General features: G+C 38.2%; 1 protein-coding gene across 3 annotated transcripts in view; it reads left to right on the top strand.

Moving 5' to 3' along the window:
- TTC39B (tetratricopeptide repeat domain 39B) overlaps positions 1 to 13,030 on the top strand; it is a 175,413-nt gene that overhangs the window by 112,615 nt on the left and 49,768 nt on the right. Inside the window, exon 1 of one of the 3 annotated variants that reach the window (XM_063455160.1) lies at positions 9,058 to 9,452. The exons of the other annotated variants lie outside the window; for them this stretch is intronic. The gene's annotated coding sequence lies outside the window, so the exon portion shown is untranslated. Of the gene's footprint in view, positions 1 to 9,057; positions 9,453 to 13,030 lie in introns of those variants that run through there. 3 annotated transcript variants of the gene reach the window in all.

The raw sequence follows: 13,030 nt of genomic DNA, 5'->3' as shown, positions 1-13,030 counted from the left end.
AACAGTATATACACTAAACCACACACAGTCTATGTACAGTGATGAACAATGACATACTACTACAAACCACAGTATGCAAACTGACACACAAAGACACTGCAATACACACACAGTATGCACACACTGACACACTACAACACACATAAAATGTATACTGTCACACATACACAATACCACAAACACAGTTATGATACACATACCCACTGCTACAGACATGCATACGAATACACAGATGCATACATGTGTTCATTTTTTAAATAAAGTATTTTAGAGATTTTTAGGTGGGGGTTGTTTGGGCTAGTGGGGAGGGAGACGCTTGAGAATTTTGTGCCTATATATATGTGCTTGTCCTGTAAATTGTGCCTTGGGTTGGATAGCAGTATGTCAAATTTCAACTGTTCCCCCAGGCCAACATAGTAAGAGGTGAAACCATTTTAATAGGTGGAGCAAGTCAGAAAGGGAATGGCAGTGCAGTCTGGCTTCATAGGTCTTGTGCTGCAGAAAAGTTTCCTGTACAACATATGAGTGTGTAAATAATATATATTGTTCTTGTTCTAAATTACATTTTAGTTGCATACATTTTGTATTAGTAAGTCAACTAAAATGGCTCTGTACACCACTGGCCAAAACCCCTACTCACACCCTTAAAATAAGTGTCCCTCTTTGTCTATTTGAAATGTTGGGAGGTATGAAATATTATAGACACATAGAATGTGACGGCAGATAAGAACCATTCGGCCCATCTTTCTAAATACTTTCATTAGTCCCTGGCCTTATCTTATAGGTAGGCCTTATGCCTTTCCCACATATGCATAAACCTTTATTGTGTTAACCTCTACCACTTCAACTGGAAGGTTATTCCATGCATCCACTACCCTCTCAGTAAAGTAATACTTACTGATATATTTTTTTGCCCCTCTAATTTAAGAATATGTCCTCTTGTTGTGGTAGTCTCTTCCTTTACTGTGTTGTTTCCCTTTATGTATTTAAATGTTTCTGTCATATCCCCCATGTCTTGTCTTTCCTCCAAGCTATACATGTTAAGATCCTTTAACCTTCCTTGTAAGTTTTATCCTGCAATCCATGAACCAGTTTAGTAGCCCTTCTCTGAACTCTCTCTAAGGTATCTATTTCCTTCTGGAGATACGGTCTCCAGTACTGCATACAATTCTCCAAGTGAGGTCTCACCAGTGTTCTGTACAATGGCATGAGCACTTCCCTCTTTCTACTGCTAATACCTATCCCTATACAACCAAGCATTCTGCTAGCATTTCCTGCTGCTCTATTACATTGTCTGCCTACCTTTAAGTCATAAGAAATAATCACCCCTAAATCCTTTTCCTCAGATGTTGAGGTTGAGACTCTATCAAATATTCTATACTCTGCCCTTGGGTTTTTATGTCCAAGATGCATTATCTTGCACTTATCCACATTAAATGTTAGTTGCCACAACTCTGACCATTTTTCTAGTTTACCTAAATCATTTGCCATTTGGCTTATCCCTCCTGGAACATCAACCCTGTTACATATCTTAGTATCATCAGCAAAAAGACATACTAAAAGACATTATATTTTAATAGTGAAAACATCACTATAAAAGTTTAAAGGGACACTATAGTCACCTGAACAACTTTAGCTTAATGAAGCAGTTTTGGTGTATAGAACATGCCCCTGCAGTCTCACTGCTCAATCCTCTGCCATTTAGGAGTTAAATCCCTTTGTTTATGAACCGTAGTCACACCTCCCTGCATGTGACTTGCACAGCCTTCCATAAACACTTCCTGTAAAGAGAGCCCCATTTAGGCTTTCTTTATTGCAAGTTCTGTTTAATTAAGATTTTCTTATCCCCTGCTATGTTAATAGCTTGCTAGATCCTGCAAGAGCCTCCGGTATGTGATTAAAGTTCAATTTAGAGATTGAGATACAATTATATAAGGTAAATTACATCTGTTTGAAAGTGAAACCAGTTTTTTTTTTTTTTTTCATGCAGGCTGTCAATCATAGCCAGGGGAGGTGTGGCTAGGGCTGCATAAACAGAAACAAAGTGATTTAACTCCTAAATGACAGTGAATTGAGCAGTGAAATTGCAGGGGAATGATCTATACACTAAAACTGCTTTATTTAGCTAAAGTAATTTAGTGACTATAGTGTTCCTTTAACCTTAAATATTAGCCCCTTAAGGACAGAGTCAATTGTTAAAGTTCTGATCAAAACAAAACTTAAACAAAATCTTGAATTTGGGCTATATGCCTGTTCAACCGTAATTCACCTCTTTTGTATTAAGTGTACCCACACTTATTTATCATTTTGTTCAGGAGAAACATTACTTTAATTTCATATCAACTATTCATATATATAACAATTTATTATGAATAAAGTCTAAAAAAGTGAGTTTTTTAAGTCTAAAAAATAGTCTAAAAAAGTGAGATTATTTTTAGTTTTGCGTGCCATTTTAACTCTGAATGTCATAATACTGTTAGCTTTTACTGCATTTAAACACACATATTTGTATTCAGTGATGTCTCACGAGTACTACCTCCCCTCCCCCCTCCCCCCGCCATGATCCAATTTTATTGTGTGTTAAAGGGTCAAATGTGGCATGTTCATTTTTTTTTCTTCATTTATACACATTGAGATTGTCCAGATCTCCCCCCCCCCCCCCCCCCACACACACACACATTTTATGTTTAAAATAATTATATATCTATATGGGGTGTTCCACCGGCAGATAGTGGATGTGGCTCACATGACAAAATCCTACCAATGGTTGGAAAAGGCAGGACTGAAAGACAGCACTGAGGCACTAATCCCAGCAGCACAGGAGCAGGCACTCGGCACCAGATCAATAGAAGCTGGAGTCTGCCACACCAGGCAAGACCCAAGTTGCAGACTGTGCAAAGAGGCCTCTGAGACAGTCCAGCACATAGTGGCCAATTGCAATATGTTAGCAGGAATAGCATACGTGGAGAGACACAACCAAGTTGCAGGGATTGTGTACTGAAACATCTGCACAGAATATGGATTGGTCCTGCCTAAGTCCAGATGGGAAAAACCACAAAGGGTAGTTGAAAATGACAGGGCTAAGATCCTGTGGGACTTCAAGATCCAGACAGATGAGCAAGTGCTGGCCATCCCACCAGACATCGTGGTGGTAGACCAGGAACGAAAGACTGCAGTCGTGGTGGATGTGGCAATACCCAGTGACCATAACCTCAGGAAGAAGGAACATGAGAAGGTGGACAAATACCAAGGACTAAAAGAAGAACTAAAATGATGTGGAAGGTGAAGGCAATAGTAGTCCCAGTTGTGATAGGAGCACTCGGGGCTGTGACTCCCAAGTTGGGGGAGTGGCTTCAACAGATTCAAGGTGGGACATCTGAGATCAATGTCCAGAATAGTGCAGTTCTAGGAACAGCTAAGATACTGTGCAGAACCCTCAAACTCCCAGGCCTCTGGTAGAAGACCCGAAAATGAGGAATAAACATACCACCCTGGAGGGGTGAGAAAATCATTTTTTTTTTTTTAATTTTACATATATATATCAAAATACATTAAGAATGAAAATATGAATAAGCATATTTATTTAGTTGTAATTCAGACATCAATAGGCACATTTACAATCTGCCACCCCCCCCCTTTTACAAAACCTCCTTCCCCCCCTCTACTAATATTTAATCCCTCCTTTAAAATACCTCCCCCCTTCTCTACAAACCTCTGCTCCCCCCACAATATCCCTTCCCCTCTCTTCAAACCACTGCTTCCCCCAAAGTCCCGGCCCTCCTCTCTACAAACCCTTGCTCCCTCCTCAAGTACCTGATTCCCTCTCTACAATCCCCTTCTCCCCCCACAAGTCCCAGCCCCACTCTCTATAAATCCATGCTGTCCCACAAGTCCCTGACCCCTCTCTACAAACCCCTGGTCACTCTCCAATAAAACCGCTGCTCTTCCCAAAAGTACCTGACCCCCTCTCTAGAAACCCCTGCTCCCCCACAAGTCTCTGCCCAGTCTTTACAAACCCCTGCTCCCCGCACAAGTACCTGCCCCCCTCTCTCTACAAACCCCTGCTACCCCCCACAAGTACCTGCCCCCTCTCTACAAACCCTTGCTCCCCCCACAAAACTTCTGCTCCTCCCCACCCACTACAAACTCCTGCTCCCTAATCCCTTAGTTATGTCCAAAAAACAAAACAAAACCAATTTTAGCAAGCAGACTCACAGTTCAAGACAGCTTGCCTGCTTGCAGCTAAGGGTACTGCAGCCTCGGCGCCACCCACACTCTGTGTCTGAGACTCAGACCAGACTAAATACGTCGGGTGCGCGCTCCTACTCCTCCTCTACGTAAGTTGTGCTGCTCGGGCGCGCCTAGATGGCATCTTATACTTGACTCACGAACTTTCCAAAATGCCATAAAACCTGTACATCGGGGTACTGTTATACGCTGGAGGCTTCGCTGAACACAAATATTTTTGTTTCAAAACAGTAAAACGTCTAACCACAATAATATCGTAAGTGAAAGTGCTGTTTGTGTGTGAATATCCTCGTTCTAATACAATTTACCATTTTGTAAACACTCATTTTTGTGTTCAGCGTAGTCTCCCGAGTAAAACAGTACCCCCCATGTACAGGTTTTATGGTGTCTTAGATGGTTACAGGGTGAAATATATATTGGTTGCGATTTAAATTCTCGGGACTTTCTTCCTGTGTTGTCAGGCATGTCCCTCAAATTTTAATTAATAAAATAAAATAATTATGTTAAAAGATTATATTAATATTACACATACAATTTTAATATATATATATATATATATATATATATATATATATATATATATATATATACATATATGTATTTAAATTCTATGTGTAAACTTATGTAATTATATATATATATATATATATATATATATATATATTTGCAATGATTTGTATTTATATATATATATATAAATGTGTATATATATATATATATTATATATCATTCTAAGTGTATTTTGTTACATATATATCTCAAAATACAGTTGGAATGAAATTACATATGTATATATAATTGTTTAAAATTATTTTATTTATTTTGTAACTTCATTCTAAGTGTATTTTAATACTAACATATGTAATTATATTAACCCCTTAAGGACACATGACGGAAATATTCTGTTATGATTCCCTTTTTTTCCCAGAAGTTGTGTCCTTAAGGGCTTAATATAAAATACACTAATTATGCTACAATTAGATATCTCACGTCAACAATGGCAGTCTATTTTCCTATCAGCACACAAATCTACCATCTCCACCACAGCCAAAGAAAGCAACTGCAAACTTATATCTCGCTGGCACCATACCCAGGTAAAAATTCTGAAAATACATAACACTGATAACAACAAATATTGGAGATGCCAACACGATACAGCTCACCACACACATCTGGTGGCGATGTCCTACAATCACAAAATTCTGGACCAGACTACACGCCATCACCCAATTAATCGTAGGCGCTGACATACCCTTTACACCACACCACTTTATCTTCCTTACAACCCCACAGGGCTTTTGAAGGGAAAAAGCTACTCTATTTAAACACCTCACCATGGCAGCCTCACAACTAAAACGCAAATACTGGAAACAAACACAGACCCCAACCATTAGGGAATGGATAGCAAGAGTAGAGGATATAAAACAAATGGAAGAACTGAACTATGCCAAAAAAAATTATTACCAAAACTTCTCTAAAATCTGGAAACCCTGGTCCGAGTTCATAACCTCGATCAAACAGAGATTGCTAGACAGGTCTACCCTAGGAGACCACTATTATACAGCTAACTTTATACACAAAACTAACTTGTCCACTACAAATAATAGTATTTACAGCGGGTTACAATATAAAAACATAGAATAAATTTCAAAGACTACTCACTGAAATCAATACCGTCAAAAATAGTCATGTTCTTTAATGTGTCGCATATCAATGTTACCACAATGTACCTTTTACAAGTTATGTATAAACTTTTAACGAAATATAATAAGATGTACCTATGCATGTACGAATAGCTCTAAATACGCTAACTTTACTTTATATGTGTTTACTTCACAATGTATGCAATTTAACAAAAATAAAAATTTTAAATATAAAAAAATACAACTACATTATGAAGTTACACATATATATTTTATATATATATATATATATATATATATATATATATATATTTCCACTTGTCCCGAGAGAGTGATCACATGGTCCCCGGGGCCTGAGTTGCCATGGGGGGGCTGCATGGACAGTCAGGCAGTCCACCCAAAGCAGATCACAGTGGAGGTAAGTACCACGGTGTCATGGAGTAACACTTCCGGGTTCGGCACTCAGCTGTGAGGAGCTGGACCCTGCCCCCCTCTGACACAGCTCTGACGGTATTTAGGGAGACTGGGCCAGAGGGAGGGTGCTTGGTGATTGATTGTGTGAGCTAACGTGTGAGCTGCCTCCGCGAGACCGCGGGCTCCACAGGCTCAGCTACTGGGAGCTACTTCCACCAGACTTACCTCTCCACAAGCTCAGACAATCCGTTCCAGCCTTTGAGCAAATGCAAGGATTGCTGCATGCCATAAAGGATTACTGGAGAACAGATACTTTGCTACTTTACAAGTGGACCATATCTCTGAACTATTGGAGGACTACCCATATTACCCTTAAGTATATCTTTCAGATATTTGTCTACAAAATCATTTATTAATGAACTAATGCTTGCTTACTCAAACCTTCATTGCTACAAGTTACTAATCTCATGAAGGACAACTCCCATCATGCTTATTCACTATGAACTGTTCTTGCTTTGCAAATATTCTTAGCCACTTGATTATTGTTCCTATTGAATATTATTCTCATGAACTTAAAGAATGTTACTTAATGGATCTCTGAAGAAATACTTAATAATGAACTTTTGTGTTGTTGATTACTTGCACTTCTTATTGGATTATTGCCTAAATGCAATTCATTTAAGTTTAACACTTATTAAAACTTTGGTTGAATCAAGATGCCAGAGATTCTCTCTTTTCTTAAAGCTACATTATTGATACTTAAGGATTCTCCATTTCTTCACTATTGTAGTTAGGGAGTTTACAATCTGCAGTTGAGTTCCAATCCAAATCACCCCTAGTAGCGTAACACACGGACCTCCAGGGGCTGAAAGCCGTTACGCCGTTCTATGCCGCTGCAACGGCTTTAAAGTCCATTTAATGCGGACAGCATAGAACGGCATAACTGCGTTAAAGGGTTAAATAATTGGAAAAGCTTATTTAAACATATTAAATTGAGGACTTTTTGAGTTGTACTCTGCAGAAGCATCTTGTGAGTTTTTCCCAACCAATGCAGCTCATTTGGCTTGCAATTCTCATCAAACTCAGTCAGATTCAGGCTCCGTATGCTGCAGCTGTAGATAACAGCAGGGGAGCCTTAATCAGGAGGAGAGGGAATGTCCAGCCACAAAACAGGGTTAGCCAGTAGTGTAGGCCTAATACAGCAGGATAGCCTTGGAGCTGGAGCTCTGCCTGCCCCTATGTTCTTCTGGCCCCGATCTGAGGTTCATTTTAAGATGTTTGCTTCATTCAGATATGTTTTTTTTGTTTGTCTTTGTTTTTCAGTATTCTGGAAACAATTTATTTTTTGAACATCGATCTCTAAAGCTCTGACCAATCATGCTGCAATATACCCTCAAGTAGTAATATGTCTTAATTACGTAAAGACGTCATAATGTTCACTAGCATGCATATGCACAAATGTGATCTTGCAAGTTATGATGACTTATTTATAAGGAGATAACAAGGGGTCCAAGAATGGGAGCTTGTTTAATTCTGAGTGTGTTGGAAACGTTGTTGACAATCCATATTGGGCTGTCTGTTGAGGAAAGATAGTACCAGTTTTTAGCAAACGATCAGCTGTGCCCAATACTTTGAGCTTTTAAATAAAATGTCTGCATCGTGAAAGGCTAAATCTAGTAATATAATTCCATTTGATAAACCTTTTTCAATGCATCTATGAATATTGTTGAAAATCTTTACAAAGCAGGCCTGCTACAGTTATTAGAGCAATAGCCAAACTGAAGTGGGGTCAGAACATTGAACGGTTGGTTATACCTACATAGTTGCGCAGGGTCTCGTGTGTCCAAGATTTTGTATATAGGGAGTAAGGAAATAGGTCGAAGTTCCAGGTGTTATCTCTATCTCACCCGTAAAAGCGGTAAAGTTTGTAAATTGTGCTTTTAAAAAAATGATTCTATTGATTTTTATTTATTTATAAAATATTTTACCAGGAAAGATACATTGAGATTTCTCTCGTTTTCAAGTATGTCCTGGGTCCACAAATCATTGCATTGTTACAATTAGGGTACAATTAAATACAAAAACAATATTAATACACAATATAACATAGAACAGGTAGGAAATATATAATCAACCATGACAGGTGCATTCTGTTTTAAGTTATGTAGAGAGGGATCTCTTAAAGGATTTCTTATCATCTAGCTAGATTTACTGGGCTTATCACTAAAATGTGACATGCTGGAAATTTAGAGTCAAGTAAAAAGTGAATTTAAGGCCAAACTAGCCAAAATGGAAATAATTCAACTCAACGATGATTAACAGTTTATTGAATAATATTTGCCTATATAAGAATCTTTTAAAGGGGAATAATTTTATCATTTTACAATGGTGCAGATTTTGTTTATTTCTGTCTCTGAGCTACCTCTAGGCAGGCTAATAGTTATCAAGTGTATATTTTAGTTAAGATGCAGTAAATCTATAAATCTAATTGATCAGTGCAATAACACTGTTAACAGTGAAAGGGTTAACAGCGTGTGCTTATCATTAATTCATTGCAATTGTATTGCAGTGAAAAGAATGCCCCCATCCACTAATGTAGTTAACAATATACACGCTCTTTCAGTGTTCTTTTCATGATTGCCATCAGCCAACAGCATCACAGCATATGTTCAGGAGTGAAACACCCTCTCTGCTACAGTACCTTGTTTTCAATGCAGTTTCTATTCTGCGAGGACTGTACGGATTAACCTACATATCCCATCTTGGCACGAGTGTGCAGAGATATAATGTAAATGTGCCTGTGGTTTGAGAATGATGGATGAGATTTGGGCTGTATCACGGATTGGTTAAAATCTCCCGGCATCCCTTATGTAGCACAGAAGGAAAGCATCATTCCATGCACCAGCATTAGCCTGCTTCTAATTTAGTTGACATTTCCGTCAAATGCTGTTATGGGGAGCCCCCGCCAAGCCATCTGCTACCTTGTGAATTTGTCTCTGGACATAACAGTACGTTGCTGAAATATAGGTTGTCGTTATTACAGTTTTTATTTATTTTTTCCTTTTGGGGAAAATTGAGAGATTGATCCAGCAGGAATCTGCATTGTGGAATTCCATTTCTCACCTAGCCATCTGCAAATTTCATCCTGTAAGTATTATTTCTGTCCCCGTCTGCGTTGTTATTCAGAATGTGAACTATAATGTAAACAGATTATCCTTCTAGTTTAAAAAAAAAATCTCTGCAACAACACTGCATTTTAGCTGACCGTCCAGATGTTTAACATTTGCGTATTTATTTGGAATATCGGTATTTCCATTTTATTTTCCTCATTTGCATTTTGAGTGTCTCTTTGTTAGAAACCTTTCCACCCACACAGCATCACATTTGCCTCTTCACCCAGTAAATGTTACATACGTCTCTACCGCATCCTTCCTTATTGCAAGTTTCTTTGCTTTTTTTAAAGCAAGCCTTGAATAAGACTTGATTTGATTTTCCTGTTTGGAGAATGTACATTGTATGTGATGGTCAAGAAACATCATAACAAACACACACACACCACTGTTACTGTAACATCCAAATGATCTGCAATACTTCCATACTCAGCATTTCTGTTCTCAGCCTCCTTCACTAGGGACCTTGATTATCCTTCAGGCATCAACTTGCACAGACATGTATGCTGCAAGGAAGGAAGGTGAGGGGGGGAGGGGGAATTGTAATTGCCTGCACCGAAAACTAATAACCATGCATTGATAACTGAAGAGAAGAATTTGTAATTTTACATCTTTGCTCTTTTAACACCTGCTTGGTTCTTGTTAAGAAGTATAAAGGGTTTGCGATTGCTTGTGACGCAGTTCTGGAGAGAGTCATGTGCTCTTACTGCCTGTCCTAATCCAGCATCTGCCTCTTACACTCATGTGATGCTGCTGGTACTGTGGTCGCTTTTAAATTGTGATTTATTTCAGCCAACTATTTAGAAGTGTATCTATTAAGTCTGTAACATTGGATTTCTGCAAATTCGCAGTACAGGTATCTCAAAACTCATTGTGTTCTGGGGGATAGTTATCAAAGCTTTCTGAAAGGTGAACGTTGATTAAAAAGATAACAATAATAATAAAATGTATTCATAAATCCAATGCTTTTGCACACAATTGTCTCCTATTAAAAAAATAAAAGGATGCAAAAAAGATGGGGAGGGCAGGGGGACTACAACACATTTGTTAAATTGCGCTAGAAATGTGTCGAACATTAGTCTAATCTCCTTTTGCCTATGTATATGTGATATGCTTTGTATATTTATTAGCCAACTTAGGCTAATGTGCATTGTAAGGCCACACACTGCAAGTCAAATACATTTACTTAAATTGTGTGACCCAATGTGGTATTATAAGGAGTGTTTATTCCAGCAAGGTCTGAAAGCTGATATTTTACAAATAATCAAGTTTCACTCTCACCTTTCCTCTCAACAGCTCTCCAACACACCTATTTTTTGTTTCACAAGTTTTCTAGATACAGGAATAGTATCTAACTGGTGACCTCTTTCCCTCTGATACATTGTCCATCTTGTTTTCTTATACCCTGCTTGCTATATAGACTGTAAACGTGATGAGCAGGGTTCTCATCACATCTCGGTTTTTATTTACATTTATTTATTTTCAGGTTTATATCCCTTTTGGAAAACTATAGATATGTTGGTGCTGCTTAAATGATCACAGTAATGTAATATTGTTATTAAACAGAGTATTTAGAATGGTGTATGCTGTATAGCATGCCACTAAGCTACGAAGTATTGTGGAAATGTATTAGCACTTTCATCACCTGGTAAGAAGCCTGTCTGAGTCTTACAACATTTTTAAAAACAAGGTGATCTATTTATTTCTGCTGATGATGAACCCTCCCACCCCCCTAACATTTATTTATAAAATATTTTACCAGGAAGGATACTCTGAGATTTCTCTCTTTTTCAAGTATGTCTTACTATTATGCTGCAATGAGAAAAGCTGCAACAAATCTTTCTTTTTTTTTTTCTTTTTTTATTGAGGCACATATATGTTAAGTAAATCGAGTAATAAATCGTAACAACAACATAATAAGTAGATATATGACATTAAACAGTGTCCGGATTCTAGAAAGCACTGTGCCATTGGTCACATATCAAATAAACTTCTTTTAAATAAAAGAAAAAAGAATAGAGATTCAAACGTGATTTTTTTCTAAACAACAAACAAATGAGTAAAAGAAAAGTAGAAAGGAAGATGCTCTGGAGTGTGAGAATCTTTGCAATAAAAAAACACTAGGTATGACTTGGCAGGTAATGAGTACCTTATCCACAGTAGTGTTTGTACTATATTAAGCTTTAGACATGTGTAAGAGTTTTACAATAGCAAAGTAACTGTAGCCTAAAGGTAAATGTGTCAGTATTATGGGATAGGTGACTCAACTGTGTAGTTTGATCCCTATCCTAGGGGGCCCTCGGGGGTTATGTAATATGTCTCCGCCCTCAATGAGCTTCCGTAGGTAAGGTTAGCACCATAATATTGAAGAGCCAAGCATTAAGTATATACTTAAGCATCAATTCGGCAACATGAAAATAAGAGTAAATGCGTGTAAAATAAAATAGGTGTAAATGAAAGGTGAGGACCTGAAGAGCTTTAACTGTTTTCAAGTCCCCGAAAGCATGTCCAATCTTTCTCTCTGGATGAATGGAGTAACTCTCCCTGAGTCCCACCTACACGAGGTACTGTCCTTAAAAATCGTGAGGGACCTGGATGCTGTCCATCTGTATGACATCCCTGCTTTTCTGAGTTGGCTAGTGACCGGGTCCAGAGATCTTCTCCATTGCAGTGTGGACCGATGTATGCCTTGTAATTATGTGAGACTCAATGCTTCAAAGGGATAAGGTGGTTTTTCCCATAGCACAGACATGATGCGGCTCTGTCTCTAAGCGATTGAGACATTTTTTTTTTTTTTTTTTTACTATTCACATGCTCTTGCTGAAGTATGGAAACAATTACAATGAAATTGGTTAAGGTAAAAATGACTTTCCGCGCTATGAAAATGCTCTTGCTGCTTCAGTCTCTCTAACACTGTGGCATGTTCCCGTTCTTCTACACTCACTACATACACTTTTTCTCTGTCCCAGACTGTACAGCAGGAGCTTTTGCTTGCTAGTAGTGATGTCGCGAACATAACATTTTGGGTTTGCGAATGGCGAACACGAATTTCCGCAAATGTTCGTGAACGGGCGAACTCGGCGAACCGCCATAGACTTCAATAGGCAGGTGAATTTTTAAAACCCACAGGGACTCTTTCTGGCCACAATAGTGATGGAAATGTTGTTTCAAGGGGACTAACACCTGGACTGTGGCATGTATCTCTGTATTGCACACAGTATCTCTATATTACACTCAGTATCTCTGTATTACACACAGTATCTCTGTATTACACACACTATCTCTGTATTACTCACTGTATCCCTGTATTACACTCAGTGTCTCTATATTACACACTGTATCCCTGTATTACACTCAGTATCTCTGTATTACACACAGTATCTCTGTATTACACACTGTATCCCTGTATTACACTCAGTGTCTCTATATTACACACTGTATCCCTGTATTACACTCAGTATATCTGTATTACACACTGTATCCCTGTATTACACACTGTATCCCTGTATTACACACTGTATCCCTGTATTACACACTGTATCCCTGTATTACACT

Source organism: Pelobates fuscus, chromosome 5, assembly GCF_036172605.1.
Source record: "Pelobates fuscus isolate aPelFus1 chromosome 5, aPelFus1.pri, whole genome shotgun sequence".
In the NCBI taxonomy this organism is placed as follows: Eukaryota; Metazoa; Chordata; class Amphibia; order Anura; family Pelobatidae; genus Pelobates; species Pelobates fuscus.
Note: the sequence above shows the minus strand (reverse complement) of the source record. Positions and strands in the feature narration are given on the sequence as shown.